This window comes from Macrobrachium nipponense, chromosome 6 (genome assembly GCF_015104395.2).
Source record: "Macrobrachium nipponense isolate FS-2020 chromosome 6, ASM1510439v2, whole genome shotgun sequence".
NCBI classification, from domain to species: Eukaryota; Metazoa; Arthropoda; class Malacostraca; order Decapoda; family Palaemonidae; genus Macrobrachium; species Macrobrachium nipponense.
The window spans coordinates 90,880,061-90,892,412 of NC_061108.1; the positions used below are offsets into that span (position 1 = coordinate 90,880,061).

General features: G+C 36.6%; 1 protein-coding gene across 3 annotated transcripts in view; it reads left to right on the forward strand.

Annotated features, from left to right (window-relative positions):
• The window catches only part of LOC135216132 (protein Skeletor, isoforms B/C-like), a 273,242-nt gene that overhangs the window by 215,341 nt on the left and 45,549 nt on the right, over nucleotides 1–12,352 (forward strand). The gene's annotated exons all lie outside the window — the stretch shown is intronic.

Genomic DNA, 12,352 nt, shown 5'->3' on the forward strand with positions numbered 1-12,352 from the left:
CGTTTAGCTCGAGAGTACCCGTAACCCCTAAGGATACTAGAAAATCAAAAGGCTTCCATATCATCGGGACAGTTATAAACCAGTGAATAAAAATCCATTAGATATAAGTATTTTTATGAAAGGGCCCAATCAGTACCAGGATAAATTGTTGGCATCATAACACAAGTACAGAAAATAGATATCTTCATAGATGTTCTAAATGGAATGAATGGATAACCATCTGGTGTGGGCTGTCGTACACTTTGGAATTATTGGCTTGCAGGAGACTGGAGAAAGTGAATTCAAAAGATCAAATTCCATAAGAACCTCCACTCTGAAGGGTGGATATAAGGCCAGAGCCGCTAATAAAGACTGCCATAAAGAAATAATTGTGTCGAATTAAATTATAATATTATACATATATATATATATATATATATATATATATATATATATATATATGTGTGTGTGTGTGTGTGTGTGTGTGTGTGTGTATATATATATATATATATATATATATTATATATATATATTATATATATATATTATAAATATTTATGGAAAATTTTGCGACATTGATTAAAATAAATATCTGAAAAACTAGGCGAATGACTGTGTGATAGCTTGATGGACCCTGTCAGCCGTGTTTGCTATGTCTAATTGTCTCTATGTTAAAATAATTTCCACCTTCCATATGTGGAGGCCGTGAATCGTTAAACGAGAGAGTCTTACAAAATCATTCTTTGTGTGCATAGTGAAGGCCTCTCATTATCCCGTTGCTCATGAATACGTACATACAGGTCTAACAAAATTCAAGCCGAAATATAGACTGAAGCGAGAATTCGACTCTCACTGGATTCATTTTTAATAGTCATTCCGGTCGAGACCTGAGATTGCTCAACAGGATCTCGATAAATCAATCATTTCGGGCGCACAGATTTCGCAACCGTCAATTGTTTCCCTTCACGTAAATTTTCGCAGAAGCCAGCGTTCCATTTCACTGATTGACCTCGCTTTTATTGTTGCATTGTTATTCTGTGTACTCATTCCTTTCTTTGTTTGTGCTTTTCTCTGTCACCTCTCCGCATTTTCCCTTACTTCTCTCTCTTTCTTACTCCTCCTCCTCCTCCTCCTCCTCCTCCTACTCCTCCTCCTCCCCCTCTTCCCCCTCCTCCCGTTCTCACCAGCTCTCTATGATCATTTGGTTCTCTCTCCCATAATCGGTCTTTGTGTCTGTGATACGACTTTATCCAGATCGATTTTCCTTTCAATTACACTTTCAGATGAGGAGTGGTTTCGAGGCACCTAAGGTGTACTTCGGGTAAAGGAGGAGGAGGAGGAGGAGGAGGGAGAAAAGGATGAGGAGAAGGAGGAGAAAGAGGGAGAGGTGGATGAAGAGAAGGAGGAGAAAGAGGGAGAGGAGGATGAGGAGAAGGGAGGGGGGAAGAGGAAAGAGAGAAAGATGAGTGGATAGATAGAGAACATTCCGAAAAGGCAAAGGAAAAGTCACAAGACATCAAACAAAGAGAGATACTCGATATACACAGTAGGAGAAATGTAATTTTCGATGCATAAGTGTTCGCAATTCGTCTTTGATGCCTCTGTGTAGATGCCTGGGTGTTTGTATGCGAGTGGATGCGCGCGTTTCTAGGTACCTTGTGCTACAGCGTTTTGAAATTTGATACCGAGTTCCCTGGAGATTTCAAAGTCATTATCACTTTTTTTAGTCTATTTGCTGATACTGCAAGAGACATAATGCAACATATATATGCTTCAAAGCTGTATGACTTAAATGATTTTCATTTGCTCTTAGGCCTAATTATAACTCACTGGCGATTTCATCAGACCCACATGAAGTACACTGCAAGTTCCGTTGACGATTGTTTTTATCTTAAAAGGATAGGGCCTTAACTCTAGGTGGAGATTGGCATCATTTCACTAACTCTCGTGAAATAATTATCTTTACCAATATGAAGAGGATTGCTCTCTATCTGTTAGTGCTCGCGCATAAATAGACTACTTTCTTACAGAAAAGCATACGTATTTCCAAATACACCAGTCAGTGGATGGCGCAAGTCTTTGAATTGCCTTTATATACGCACGTGTATGTGTGTATGTTTATGTATACCAACAGTAGCTGTAATCCTCTTAGGGACCCCTGTAGCTCTTAGATCCCGTGCAGTCCACCAAGACGTCTCAGTTTCCTTTATTCTTTGTGCGCTGTTTCCCTCCGACCTCTCTGAACTGGTCCTTTGCCTTTCTCCTCGAGAAAATAATGAGCTATGCAGCTCTCAGCTTTCTGAGCTGTGTGCCTGTGGCCTCATCATTAATGCAGTATTTTATCTGAGCTATGAATATGTTTATGAATAGATAAATAAGCTGTGTTTATTCGCGTCTCCTGAAGTTATCAAAGTCAGACAAAGGAATAATTTGGAAGCAAGGGAAGATGAAAAAAATAAACGATTTTGCGAGCTGTTTTTCGTGTTCACGCATTTCTTATCGAGTAAGATTTGCTTCTTTCTTTCTACAATTGACAAAGCCCTTTGTTTCTCGTCTTCGTTTATTGTGTGGTTTACTATCGTTTCAAGAAAGGCCCCTTTGCCCATTACAAGACCATCTCTGATTGTATTCACTGTCCATGTAAGCGCTCCCAAAAATGGATATTTATTGTATTTTTTGCTTTGTTTTCTCTAATATCCGTAAATAATCGTCAACCCCAGCATAATTTCCCATGAGAATATTGCTGATAGTGCAGGATCCTTGTTCTTTAAGAACATATTTTTACAAACTCACGGGAAGATGCATTCATTCCTTTTAAGGTTGTGTGCTATTTCATGATAAGTGTAATGTATATGTATCTAAATATACATATGTACATATATATTTACATATGTGTATATATAATATATATATATATACATCATATATATATATATATGTGTGAGTATATATATATATATATATATATATATCCATGCATATAATCTTTTCCCCATATTGAATGGCATGGCTTGATATCATGGGATCAAGAAATTATAAAAATATAAAGACTTGTGAAAAGTAACCCCCATCTAAAATTGCCGATTAATTAAAGTTATAATTACGGCCGCGCACAGACCCCAGCTATAATGATGTTTTATGTACTCAGTATAGACTGTGGCTAATTGAATCATCGCGATCCCGGTTTTCTGCTGAAAAAAAATAATATATAACAAAATATCTATTGCCTCATCCTCAATATATGTATATATATATATATATATATATATATATATATATATATATATATATATATATATATATATATAAAGCGTAAAGGCTTTACGCTTTTTACCTTCAGAGGAAGTCGCCCAAAAAGGTGATAGCCTTTCAGTTATCAACATGATGATGTTGCTAACTCAACGCCCTGCCCAGTGAATATGCAACGTGCATTTCTTGGCGGCCACCCATCCAAGTACCGACCCAACATTCTTTTGATCCCTATTATGTACATAAATGGCTATCAGAAAATTTTAGATGGTTTTAGAATACTTATTTCTAAGGCTATCTCATCATAAGTTACCTAAGCTGAGTTAACAAAAATATTCTCGAGGTATCATTTTGAAATATTGCATGGTTTATAGTATTATTTTTTTAGACTTTGAAACTGGAACAGTTCCCCAATAAAGTATGAAAACATGATTCCGATACGTCGAGATAAAGTAAAATATGTATATACTAAAGATACGCGAACAACCTTAAACAATTTCCCGCAGCTGAGGAGATCAGTTATGGCGAGCACTTTAAAAGCATCTGACCGTCTCTCGTACAAAAGAGGGTTATTGAGCCCCATCGATTCCCCCCCCCTAAAAAAAATGGTAATCAGGAGAAAGATATAAACTACCACAGAACCATATCTTAAGAAGGTTTTAGGTTTCCAGACTAAATGTGGGAAGAGGTCATTGATTCTGCAATCATCTTTGCATAGCCTACTTGGGATACAAATAGATGATCTGTATTTACATGCCATTAATGTTTTCAGGCACTGAAGTCATGGGCTGACATGATGCCGAGAATCCTTGGGATTTGTGTCTTGTAAGTCACTGATTATATATAGGTACGATAATACTGAATCATTTTGAATTCGTATGTATGCATGAATTGTAACTAAATATATATTGAAAATATATAGAAAGAGTTTCCGGATCAGGTGTACATGTATACTTGATATATGTATGCATATGGAAGTGAAGTGCGGATGTTGATGGGAATGTGCGTTGTAATAAGATTTGAAAGGATGAAAAATATAGAGAGCTGTGGTGTGTTAGCGAATGGATCAGAGTATCTTGAGATGGCATGGTCTTATAGAAAGATTGGATAATAAGAGTTTGGTGAAAAGAGCACCATTTATAAACATTGGGGTCATAGAGGAGTGGAAGACCTAAAGCGGGTTGGGTCAATTTTGAATGGAATATAATATAGAATTTAAGCCAACGGCTAAGCGCTGGGACCTGTGAGGTCATGTAGCGCTGAAAGGAAATTGAGAGCCAAAAGGTTTGAAAGGTGTAACAGGAGGAAAAGCCACCAGTTACACTATGAAAGAACTATTAGGAGAGGGTGTACTGTTAAGACAAGGGAGAATATGAACAGACGGGTTGCTGTTAAAGGCCGAAGGGACGCTACAGAGAACCCCTAGTAGTGCCTGCAGTGCACCGCATAAGGTGCACTGACGGGCACTATCTTCCTACGGGGAATAGACTTCAAAGAAAGGCCTTAATATCCCTTAAGCGTTCAAGTGCCGGCAACATAGAAGGGAATTGCACAATTTACGTAGGGAGTTTCAACGCGCTGCTGATGAGACTTTTGTACAGTTGTGTGAAGTTGGTTGTGTTATAGAAGTTTAATGTAAAAAGGGTAGGCTATACCCATGATTTAGTAGTTATGGTATGAATGTGAAGATGACCGTTGCATTGGTTTTCCCTGAAGCCAACCCCTGCTAGGAAAGTGTCGTAATGCTGAAAAAATGTGTGTAAATGCATGTGCATATACATTCATGCCTATATGTATATGTATACATACATATATATATATATATATATATATATATATATATATATATATATGTGTGTGTGTGTGTGTGTGTGTGTGTGTGTGTGTGTGTGTGTGTGTAAAGGGCGTTGAGTCGAAAGAACTTGTAGCTACTCCATTGTTGCACTTTCCTTCATGGCTTATACCTTTATTTATGCATTTATCAAGTTCCAAACTTCCGTGATTCAGTTATAGACATGTATATATATATATATATATATATATATATATATATATATATATATATATATATATATAGTGTATGTGTGTACACACTTGTGTACTCTGTGACGAAACATTTCTCCTGACCTCTTCCCCGATATTTTCCGAGTAATTCAAATCGTCGTTTCTAAACAAACAGAGGCAAAAGAATGATGCCTCTTTTAACCGTCTCAAGAATATCTAATAAGCATTCAGACGGCTCTCAAGAAGAGTGATAATGAAGAAACTGCCAAAGAAAAAACGGGGAAGAAATAAATAGACAAAAAAAATGAACATATTTGTTGGGCGAAGAAATGAAAGAAAAGAAGCATAAATGCTAGACTCTCGGCGGCCCTCGGAACCGGAAACCCCTCACAGCAAAATAATATTCCCTTTTAGTTGAACGCATTTTGATTCATCCTTTTCTTTTTTTTCTCTCTCTCTCTCTCTTTTCCTCCCTGCTTTTGGATTTGATATTCGCGGCACAAGGGGCGCATTCCACAGCTACGTCCTGAGGACGGGACGAAATGCCACGACGGGCCGGCTGCCGCAGAGGCCGAAGTCGCCGGTCTCCAACGCGGAACGGCGCCTCCGTTCTTTGACCTATTTGGAGGCGGTTCGCAATGGATGGGAAATCCACCGGAGTTCGAGACGGACACGCAACTCCTGTTCAAGTCGCATTTAACCGAATTATAGTCTCCGGGACCACTTCGGTTTCTGATAAAGATACAAATAGCGTGATTACAAATGGTCGGGATGGTATCGGGTTGAGGGGCGGGGTTAGGGAGGAGGGGGGGAACGGCAGCTTCTGGGAACTCTTAAGTCTCTGACGACAGGTATGAAACGTGAGAGAGAGATAGAGAGAGAGAGAGAGAGAGAGAGAGAGAGAGAGAGAGAGAGAGAAACAAACAAAATATTGGTTTGATAAACACGAATGAAATGTGATCTTTGCTTCTTGACTCGAACTGGGGGTTTTTTATTTTCATACTTATCGATGAAAATCGACCCCATCTTACAGTTCTTTGTAAAATATACTTTTTATAATACGAAGCTATGTTTGAGGCATGATCCATTGGTCCCCAGTTTCATAAACGGCCGACTAAAATTGAACGCTGTTTTCAGGTACAGTTCGTTGAAGACGTTTTTAACGCCCTCTAGAACTCAGTCGAGAGGATGACAACTGAAAGCCATGCATTCTGAACTGTAAAACCTAATGGTTGAAACTAAGTTTCCATTATAATGAATTTTCGGTCACTATATAGTGGATGAAATCAAACGAAATATGTCCGTCTTTGTATTAATCCAGTTTTTACATCTGCATGTACCGTTATTAACATTACTACTTGTGACATCATGAAATATGCTTGGAAATTACTTTCTAGGTCAATTACTATCGAAAGGCTTTTTTTTAGTAGCCAATTTATACAACATCGATAAAATCAAAACCTAATTTTACCTCAATTTACGAAAATAATAAAGAACCCCTCTTTAATAGCAGCACATTGCCATTTGTTTTAGATGGAAAAAAATTATAACATCCACAGAAGTAGAAGCAATTTAATATTTATTTGCGCTACAGATTTAATCGCTCATAGCATTCTCGTATAAATTTGAATCCAACTTAAAGAGACTTTTTTTATCAGCAAATTAGCAGTGTTTCCAAGAGAGATTGTCTATCACCATATCTCAACTGTGGGAGGTACGATTTTTTCGTGCACTTACCTACAAATGAGGCATACCGATTCAGAATCTGTATGCAGGCTGACGACGTAGTATGTAGTTTGACTGCATCCTGTATGAGGAGATTGGCGTTATTCAGTTACTCTCGATGCGTGTCACAGACATATACATTCGTTCGCACACATGTATATATATATATATATATATATATATATATATATATATATATATATATATATACATACATACATACATATATTTATATATATACATATATATTCAACATAAGGAGAGTAATGCATAGAAGCTTTGTTAAACGTTAAGTATGATAGGAAAGATATTATTCGCCTGAAAGCCCAAACGTTTAAGCAACTCGAACGATACTGTATGATTGATATTCCTTTGAGACAGCTTCAGGTGTCCCATTTCGTTGAATATTCATTTTAAAGCAGAATTTTATGACAGCGGTCGATGGGTATTCTTAACTATAAACTGTGGATCAAATCATCATATGATTTACTGAGTAACAAGCAGTCGTAATTCAGTGCTAACGAGCAACTGGTTTTGAGATTTTACTGATTACTTGAAAAGAAAGGCATTCATCGTCCCAGCAGACTTGGTTTGTAAAGCTACTCTGATCTTAAATAATCCCCTGGTTATTATTAATCTTCCGTCTACTAGTCTGTTTTTACAACCTTTAGTAACATAGTGACATTATATACGTAATACTTTATCCATTTTTCCTCAATAGAATTCGTTATACGAGTATATTTTGAATATATATCTCCTAAATCCCCAGTTCTTTTCCAGCCTTCACTCTTCACAAAATATTGTGACCTTTTTTGGAAGTTCAAAATTTCTGTCAAAACCAGCGTTCATGTGATCTTTGGAATTTATGGGATCCATATCTCGACAAAAAATTACAGGCATAAAAACTGTTTATATTTAGTTTCTAGTTTCAAACATAAGTAATATGTACAGGACCATCCATCCTTAGAACGAGAATTTTCATTTATCTTTTAATTGCGAATTCCTTCAGAATTCTGAGTTGCGTGAGAGCTATGAACTACTGTGTCATTTTTGTCTCTGAAAACGCTCTCCTCTTGTTGCCCAGTCTTAAAAGAATCTCCAAATCTTCAAGTCTGTATCAGTTGTTTACATTCTATTCAAGAATTGCCAATAAAATCCTTATCTACATCATTAAAGGGTTTCGTAGTTATGGACTACCCGATTCTTGTACAGACCTTACAACTATTATAAACAGTGCCCCTTGTAGAATTCTCTTTCATTCTGGAATAAATATTCTGCAATTTCACTGACATGTGAAATCGGCTTTCAAGTCCACATCTTCCTTGATTATCATTTACTCCCCTATAGAATACCCAGTTTCTTTGGAGACAACATAAAACAAATTATCCGTATTTCTACAAACCCTTGTTGCTCTTATAAGCAATTGCTGTTTCTTTATCCTTTGAAGAATAATATTGTATCTTCCTTCGGTCTCGTGGCTTCCAGGTATTTTCCGAATTCTTATTCTTTAGTGAATCAACAGTCTTTATCAACTCGTCTTGCGTGGGTTTATCAGGTTTTCCACATTCTTAGGAAACTTACTCATGAAAACCTGTTATAATATTGCCCTTTTTTTTCAACCTTCCCATAATTTGATAATCACCTCACAAGCTTCATCACACTCTTAGTTTTCATCACTTTTCAATCCCAGAAATCTGAATTGAAGCAATCTTGAACCTCTGAAGCAATCCAGTCCTTTGTTCATATTGCCCTTGCCTCCCTCCTGGGTCATAAACTATCTGCAATTAATTCTAACACACATAGGGTCGGGATTTGCCGTCTTGACCTTCAAAGTATTAGCGTCATTTTTTATTTCGGTATGGGGTATACCAGTATATAAAGCCTAAATTACATGTCTCTGTTTATTTGACGTCAAGAGCCACATAATTGGTGGTTCGCTGGTATAGTGATTAGTGTCATGACATGCCACTCAGATGTCATGGGTTCACGTCTACCCCATAGCGATGAAAAATCACTAGCTCTGCATCACGATTAGTTACTGATGTGTGGGCTCTGCGGTGGGAGGTTGAAACAACATTCTTTGCATGCTAGAATTACAAGTCAATGGCCCCTGTGTGCTTGTTCTATGTGAAAAGGTTTCATCTACCGAAATAATAATCATAATAATGAAGTTACACGAATACTTTCTCAAAGGTTACTTTCTCTCATTCAGACGCAGATCGTAGGGGCAGACCAATGCCCGTGCTAAGAGCACGAAGAAAAAAGGGAGGTAGGAGAGAGAGGATTGAAGACTATGAGTCCATCTCAACAGAAACAAATGAAGCGAAAGCCCCCTGGGGAGGCATTGCGTAAGGTTTTAACTTTGCGGGATGTACTGTAGGTGGTACTAATGGTTCCTCCTATATATAGTAACCGTACTGCCCCATTTCCATCCTTCTTGCCAGTACGTTTTCAACCCATCTGGCTGTCTAACTTCTCCAATTTTCAGTTCTCGTTTGCAAGCAAGATCTTCGAGCAAATCCTATAAACCTCTCGAAATTCAGCTGAGTGATTTCAGGAAAAAAAAGTCCCAGTGAGTTAAATAACTTCTTACGAATGGAGACATTTTTCCTAACTTCTCAACAATACTGTTTTAGTTTTCTGTAAAAGAAAACTACTGAGGTGTCTTTGCCTGTCCGTCGCACTTTTTCTGTCTGCCCTCGGATCTTACAATCCACTGAGGTTAGAGGGCTGCAGATTGGTACGTTCATCATCCACCCTCCAATCATCAAACATACCAAATTGCAGCACTGTAGCCTCAGAGGGTGTTAATTTATTTAAGGTGAAGGTTAGGAATGATTGTGCGTCTGACAACGCTATAGGACAGACCACCACCTGGCCGTGGCTGAACGTTTCATGGGCTGCGGTTCATACACCATTATATGCTATACATAAAACTCGATTGCGCCGAAGAAATTTCGTTGCATCTTTTACTTTTTTCATTTCAAATTAAATAACATCACATTATGTAATCTCTGAACTTGATTTACCGGAAGAATGTTATGATTATGAGGGAGATTACTCAGTTAACCCTTGTTCCCCCTAAAGGATGATATGCAAATAAAAAACAGTTTCATATAATTTTTTAAACAAAAATCGCCTATGAAGGGGTATATTGTATTTAAATAGAGTTTTTTTCTTGTTTTTCTTTAACTTTTTTATGTTACATTCAGTGTCATATTTTTAGGCTATTTAATTATCTCTGCGTAAACAAGACACAATTAACGATAAACGATCAACAAACAAGAGGATATGAGTGATTTTCTTTGTGACAATTCTCTAACCAACGATACCACGCAGACATCAGATACCCGGGGATGTTTTACAGCCAAGATGGAAATCAGATTTGACATCACATAAAAGAGGCATTGAATCAACATAGCATTCTAAACTTACAAACATACTTGTTAAGAGTTACTATAAATACCATGAGAGTAGGCGGTAAGAGATGAGCGGATTAGTTACATTTCTCAGTAAAAAAACAATTATGAAACATATACCAATATAGAGTGATATGAAGAGCGCAATCGCCTGTAGGTAGTTGTGTCTGCGTAGGGGTATATTATTATTATTATTATTATTATTATTATTATTATTATTATTATTATTATTATTATTATTATTATTATTATTATTATTATTCAGTAGATGAAACCTATTCATATGGAACAAGCCCGTAGGTGCCACTAACTTGAAATGAAAGCTTCGAAAGAATTTCATTAAGAGGAAACAAGAAGAAAAGAGATATACAGGAAAGAAGAGATACCGTTTATTAAAAAAATTAATTAATGAATTAGTAAAAAAGTAAAAATGTGTTAAAATGCTAGAAGAATAGAATTAGAGCAGTAATGCATTACTGGAGAAAGAAAACTAATGGATTTTTATGCCGTTATTTGGTGATTCCGAGAAGCAAATATTTTCAATGAAGTTTAGTAAATGATACATGCACCTAATTTAAAGGAAATGTCTCCAGAATGTGTTCATCTTTCCTGGAAGAGCTTCAAAGCGAGGCAAGTGCATGCAACAGCATTGGATGATCATTTACATTGATTAGATAGTCACTGTCTGGAAGCTCTCTCTCCTCTCTCTCGTCTCTCTCTCTCTCTCTCTCTCCGGTCCTTCTTCTCCTCCTCTCTTTCAATGCATGATGTATGAATGTATATATATATATATATATATATATATATATATATATTATATATATATATATATATATGTATATATGTATGTATGTGATGTATTTATATTTAAAACAGACAAATATATGTGTGTATCTATCTATATATATATATATATATATATATATATATATATATATATATATAGGCATAAGCCACGAAGGAAAGTGAAACACTGGAGTAGCTAATACATTTATTTATGCATTTATCACGGTCCAAGCTTTCATGATTCAGTATATATATATATATATATATATATATATATATATATATACATACATACATACATACATACATACATACATACATACATATAAGGAGAAAACGTGTTCACCGTTCTATAACGAACAGGAACGTATTTTCCGAAGTCTAGCTTATTTTACAGGCTATGATGATTTAAACTGCAAGTGTCAAAAGGATAAAGAAATCCATTAAAAAATATATTTCTGTAGTATTACTTAACGTGTACGTAGGTTGTAAGTGTAGGAGTGTTAGTGTGTGCGCGCGCGCGTGTGTCTGTGTGAGAGAGAGAGAGAGAGAGAGGCGGAGATTAGAGGCGTGCAATGGTGCAGTATTGACCAGGCTTGGTTGGACACTTCCCTATGATGGTGCCCAGTATAGAAACTGTAGCTTTAAAGAGAGAGAGAGAGAGAGAGAGAGAGAGAGAGAGAGAGAGAAAGAGAGAGAGGGCGAGTCATTCTAGAAGCCAGTCTGTTCAAATAGTGAAAGAGATATATTTAGATCCTACGGCGAATGGAGTCTTTTATTCGGATATGATGTGATATTGTTCGCTTAACAAAGCGTGCAGTTATTTCTCGGTTTATATCATATTCACATCAATAACGTATAATAACTCTATTAGTTTTTACTACTTTGGTCAGTTACGTACTTCGGAATTCGGTCCCGGGCAAAGCATGTCCTTACTAAGTGAAATAAATAACTACTATTATTAGGACAATAATAATTTATAGCAATTTTTTCTGTCACCGTCGCTTTAAACGTTACTGTCGCCCTCTGAATAATCTACCGGTGTATTAGCAGATAAAGCAAATAAACTTATCCTGTGTGAATAATCTACCGGTGTATTAGCAGATAAAGCAGCATAGCATAAATAAACTATCTGTGTAATATCTACGTGTAAATAGCAGATTAGCAAAGATAAACTTATCCTGTGTGAA